Below are 6409 nucleotides of genomic sequence, written 5' to 3'. Positions count from 1 at the left end.
TCACAACCAGAAGAGTCACGTGATCCACGCTGTGCGCAGTGTAGTGACTGACCAGAGCCAGTGACTCAAATTCATTCTGTTTGCTGTGGTAGGACTTCTTTTCATTCAGGCTATATGTATGACCAGTTGCTGGAGCTTCTGTTTTGTTTTTTTTGTTGATAAAGATGATGATTATTTGATGATGTCTTTTTTTATTATTATTATGGAATCACTTAAAATTTACATAAGACTGAAAAAGGTGGTTGAAAATAAACAGGTAAAGATTACTTCAGAAATACAGTATTAACATACTAAATAGCATTCTGAAAAGAAGGAAGGAAAGAAAAAAATATTCCTTTTGCCCAGTAAGGCTTTCCCAATAAAATTTTATAGTTACATTTTTTGTTGTTAATTATAAACATTGTGGATTTTTTCAGTGACCCAATTTCTAGTAAAAATATGAAAAATTTCAGTATACCCTTTTTACCCTTTTGTTTGTGAATATAGTAGGCTATTTGCCATGCAGAATTTAGAAGTTCCACAGCATCTCACTTCTGTTTAACTTATAATGATTTTTCCATTGATGAGGATGAGTTATTATGACACCCAATGTGAGTCTTATAGCTAATAGTTGAGCAATATGTAAAAAAAAAAAAAAAAAAATCTTCCTGTTTTCCTTAAAATAAAAATAAAAACATTTTCTTGAATTCTTATCTAGTCCCAAAGTGCATTATGTTGAAAAAAGCCTGGTTCCAGTACGATGTGGTATTTCGAACTCATTTCTGCAATAAAAAAAATAGAAAACACTTAAAAAAATGGGTAAACATCTCAAAATGACCAAATATAGTCAGATTAGTTATTAAAACTCTTCTTCGGAATAAGCTACATGTACAGAAAAACATGAATTTGTATCATTAAAAAGTGCACTGCCACAAAGTCTGGTCATCAGAAATAGTGAAAATTATATAATATATATTTTTATATATTATAATATAAATGATAAATATATATATATAATTTAGTTAGTGGTAAAAGCCATTTTACATTCATTTTGAGCTTGATGAAATGCAATGAAAAAATAAAATGGCTATTTTATGCTGGCTTTAATAAAGGACCGACTAGAATGTGGCCTTTTTTCTCACAGATTTGTGAAACTGTTTATCAGGTCAACTAAAAGACAGGCCATAAAAGAAGCATTTCAGAACCAGACATAGAATTGAGGTTTGTAATTATTCGTCTTCTCCTCTCATCTCTTGTGCCTCTATAGATGTTATTTCTCTGAAGATATGCTCAGTTGCTTGTGGAATGCAATTTTGTTCTTTTCTTCGTCGGCCTGTCCTCCAATCACTCAGCTTGTCCACCCCTCACTCTATGGCACATTCAATTGCCTTGATGTTTTTTCTTCTTTTTCCTCTTCTTTTTGAATGGTGAGTGTCTTGTAATTGACAGAGGACCCCATCTCATGTAAGCATTCACTGCTTGTCATTCTACAACATGTTTTTTATATTAGTGCCACAATGGGGCCATTTGATCCTAGGTTATGGTATGTGATTGTCAGTAATGCGACTACTTGGTGGCTGCCTTTGTTTGAACCAAAGTGGTGGCCTGACCTCAGCCCATTCAGTGCGGTGACCAAGTTACGCAGGCCTCTGTATCCTTTTACTTTTCCTATCTCCTTTACTGAGCTGAGTTTAGTTCAATACACTGTCACAGATATTACCTCTTTAACAGCCACATCCTCTCTCAGTTGCTATAGAAATCATGGTTTACACACTTCATTCTTAACTTTTAGCCTTCACCAACAGTTAATTTCTTTGGCAACAATAGGTGTTTGTTACAAACAATTTTGGGGAAAGTTACTTTTAAAAGTAACGCAGTACAATAATGCGTTACTCCCTACAAAAGTAACTAATTGCATTACTTAGTTACTTTTTATGGAAAGTAATGTGTTGTGTTACTTTTGCATTTCTTTTCCTCATCTAAGCTGGGCTTGCTTGTTTGTTTTTTAATAACAAAAAAGGTTTTATTTTTGGCAAATGTAAAGGCCCTTTCACACCAAAAGTGAAATGAATAAGCCTCAGGCTGATGGAAATGTAAAAAATCATGCCTGTACTGTAAAGGGCACAGCTCAGACAAACCTTTTCAACAAAGAAAGTTCAAGACTCTTTAGCAATAAAATAAAATAAACACAAATGTGATGTTAATCTAAAGTCATTTTTGCTTATTAATATGGTTGAATTGGACCATCGAAGGTCAGCATCAAAGACATTGGTTAATAACGTGAGATTAAATACAGTTTTGTGTATATTTGTGTAATTTAAAGGGTTAGTTCACCCAAAAATGAAAGTTCTGTCATTACTCACTGTCATGTCATTTCAAACCCGTAAGACCTTCATTTATCTTCGGAACACAAATTAAGATATTTTTGATGAAATCCAAGAGTTTTCTGACTCCCCATAGACTGCAACGTAATTGCCACTTTCAAGGCACAGAAAGGTAGTAAACACATTGTTAAAATAGTCCATGTGACTGGGTTCAACCTTAATTTTATGATTGCAAAAATAACGACTTTATACAACAATTTCTTCTCTTCTGTGTTAGTCTACACTGTTTACGTTGTAAACACAGTGCAGCGCTTCCTGGTTCTACGTCAGTATTGGCCTGCTCCTGCGTCAGCATCACACGCATGTGTCGTGGTGCTCACGTGAACAGCGTCAGAGGAAGAGAAGAAATTGTTGAATAAAGTCGTTATTTTTGTTTTTGTTCGTTTTTTGCACACAAAATGTATTCTCGTCACTTCATAATATTAAGGTTGAACCACTGTAGTCACATGGACTATTTTAACAATGTCTTTACTACCTTTCTGGGTCTTGAAAGTTGCAATTACGTTGTTGTTTATGGCTGGTTCAGAAACCTATCGGATTTCATCAAAAATATCTTAATTTGTGTTCTGAAGATGAAGGTCTAATGAGTTTGGAATGACATGAGGGTGAGTAATTAATGACAGAATTAAAATTTTGGGGTGAATATATTATATATTTAAATATATTTAATTATTGCAGGTTTGCATAATATTCTTAGTTTGCATTTTACTGTTTTTATTCATTTTAAGAAATACTGAATGTTTCTTGTGCAACAAGTACAACAACAACCATCTTACAACTATCATGTTTTCACAGCGCACACAATGCCTCTGCACTTACTCCCGATTTCTCTCGACATGGGGACAAGAGAGGTGTCAGTTAATACATGGGAAAACAAAGTAAGTAAGCGTACTTACGTTACTTATTTGAAAAAGTAACTCCGATATTTTGTTGAAAATTTAAAAGCAATGCATTACTTTACTAGTTACTTCAAAAAGTAATCTGATTATGTACATAACTCGCGTTACTTGTAATGCATTATCCCCAACACTTGCAATGTTTCACAAGACACTGGTGACAAATATTGTTTGTGTATTGTTAAGCTGTTTAAAACATAAATAAGTAAATAAGTAAATGGAAATGAAGGAAATACCATTTTTATTGCTGTTTAGGGAATCCAGTGGACCTGATAGTTTGTCATTGTAAAGTTATTGCTTTAGGTATTGTGGTCTGCACTACCATTCAAAAGTTTGAAGCCTGTACGATTTTTTTAAAGATTTTTTTTGGAAAGACGTCTGCTTACCAAGGCTGAATTTATTTGATCAAAAATACAGTAAAAATATTAATATTGTGAAATATTATTACAATTTAAAACAACTGTTTCTATCTGAATACATTTTAAAATGTAATTTATTCCTGTTATTGCAAAGCTGGATTTTCAGCATCCATTACTCCAGTCTTCAGTGTTACATGATTCTTCAGAGATCAATCTTATGCAGATTTGGTGCTCAAGAAACATTTCTTATTAATATTAACAGGTGTGCTGCTTAATATTATTGTGGAAACTGTGATCTATTATGAATAAAATGTTCAAAAGAACAGCATTTATTTGAAATAGAATATTAATTTCTTTCAAATCCTTTTAAACAATAGTTCATATCATGCCGGCTTAAAGGGATTCACTCATAAATTAAAATTATTTCCATTCCAACACTCAAGACTCATCTATAAGAAGCTATAGAACAGAACAAGATTTAAGTCATATTCACGTAAGAGAGCTAGGCACATTCATAGATCATGAGAGAGATAGCAATTTGAATCGGTCTTTTGAATCGGATCTTTTCAATGAATCAGCGATCCTGAGTGATTCATTCACAACTTGGACTGATCCGGTTCTTGAGCTCAACTCACTGACTAAATGATTCAGTCACAGCGTTTCTTAAGTTAACAGATCACTGGAGGAGAAGAGTGTCAGTAATAATGACTTACGTTTCTGTCTGTTTCTAATTCAAAGCTATCATATGACTTCAGGAGACTTGGAATATGGTGTTGTCCGGTGATTCTCTCTCTCTCTCTCTCTCTCTCTCTCTCTCTCTCTCTCTCTCTCTCTCTCTCTCTCTCTCTCTCTCTCTCTCTCTCTCTCTCTCTCGTTTAGATACTTTTTTTAAAATGTGACACATAAAAGTAAAAAAAAATGAAATAATTTTCATATTTGGGTGAACAGTTCCTGTAGATGAAACATGGCGTTCCTCAATTAATTAGCACCTGAATTGGATAATTGTGTCCCAGATACTGGAAATTCTAATAAAAAAATAAATAAAATCATTTATGGTTGGCTTTCCAGCTGAATTGTCATGAAAGGAGATGAAGAAGGAGGGGGAATCTTCCCTTTTGATCTTTTAAGAGGGGTGCAGGGTGCTCTGTGTGGCTGGCAAACACATTTAGCCTGTAATTGTTCAGATCATTCAGACAATCAGCCTTAGAAATGCATGGGCAAACAAAAGATTACAGCTCCAATTGGAAAAGTCAACAATTCTTCCATATGTCCCGTATACAAACAGTCAAACTGTCGTGTCCCATCTTCTCTTTGAACAGTGTTTGCATGTCAATTATAACTTTGTGATTGGCTGTTGGCTTGTGCGCTTGAATACTATTGTTTTTTTTTTATCTCATGCATATTTTCTTCAGGAAACCATACTGATCAGTACTCTTTCCTGTGGACCAGGCTGTAAATTATTCAGCAGATTTAGACTTTTAATGACTTAGTCATTGTGAACACTATATTGGTGCTAGAAAGAGCACTTGAGGTGGACTTATCTCCATCATTTCAACCCATGTTTCCTCCATTGAGCTCCAATTTGCAGGAAGGGTTTTATGACCAGGGTTAGGTAGAATGTGAAGTAAAGGCAGCTTAGAGGTCTGGGTCATCCCATTCTCTCACCCCTGCCATTCTGCCAGTTCAGCAGGGGGGCTTGTACAAGTCTAAATTGCTCCCTAAGCAAATTAAGAAGGTAGCCCTGTTTGTTTATCAGGGGTTAAGGATGACGGTTGCAGCTCAATAAAATGGATGAAAGCAGTTTTGCGTCCCCTCTTCTCAGTGGAATTGCTCTTCATTTGCATGGCATCACAAGCTGCACAGAAGGTGCGATTTTTCCCACAACCTGCTGGATCCCCATGGTTTCTTACAACTTTATGGTCATGGAGACAAATTTCAGGGGAAACTGAGGACTGATAATGCAGAATAACCATGGCAAATCTTAAAGGTCTGTTAATCAATTGCAGACGTCATCAATGTGAACACACAGGGAGTCAATTGGTGGTTCCGGTGGTTCTTTTATTTGATTACCAACTCAAACCCTTTTAAGTGCTTTATTAGGAGTATTTTGGGGTACATCAAACATGTGCATTCACTTTTCTTTTTTTCATTTAACATAAACATTTGGAAATCTAACAGAAAGAGTGTATCTAATGGGTAGAGTGTGGACTAGGATCCAGATACTACTCACCATTTAAAAAAAAAAAAATCATCATTTTTAATTACAATTTTCCCCTTACTATTTCACTTAAAATGGTCCTATGGTGTGATAAATGAATTAAAAATATATATAAATATTACACATTTTTTTTATTAATTATAGCATCACACCTCACAACATGTTGAAACTGATTGAAATTTCATGTTAACCACCCTGTAACATTGGCGAATATGTATGTATATATTTAAGATGGTTGCTTGCTTGTGTGATTTTTTTTATGTTTTCCATATCCATTGTCAAAAAACATGAATTATAATCACACTTGGACCACAAATATATATTAAAAAGTAACTTTAAATCAGTTCAAATGAAGATTTGCATTATAATCTTCAGCCTGTCCTCTTAGTTTGTCAGTTTTAGATTTAAAAAGTGAATGCTGCTTTGTCTCATAAGTAATTTATTTAGAAATGTCAAGAAGCTTTTTTCCTTAATTGATTACCATTCATTGAATTGGATTACATTGTTGCTGAATGGAACTAAACCAGCATACTAGAAAGTCAAAGAAACATTCTGTGGCTCTGGCCTTTCTAG

Source organism: Leuciscus leuciscus, assembly GCF_965113295.1.
Source record: "Leuciscus leuciscus genome assembly, chromosome: 22".
NCBI classification, from domain to species: Eukaryota; Metazoa; Chordata; class Actinopteri; order Cypriniformes; family Leuciscidae; genus Leuciscus; species Leuciscus leuciscus.
The sequence above is the reverse complement of the archived record's forward strand: the minus strand, read 5'-3'. Positions refer to the sequence as shown.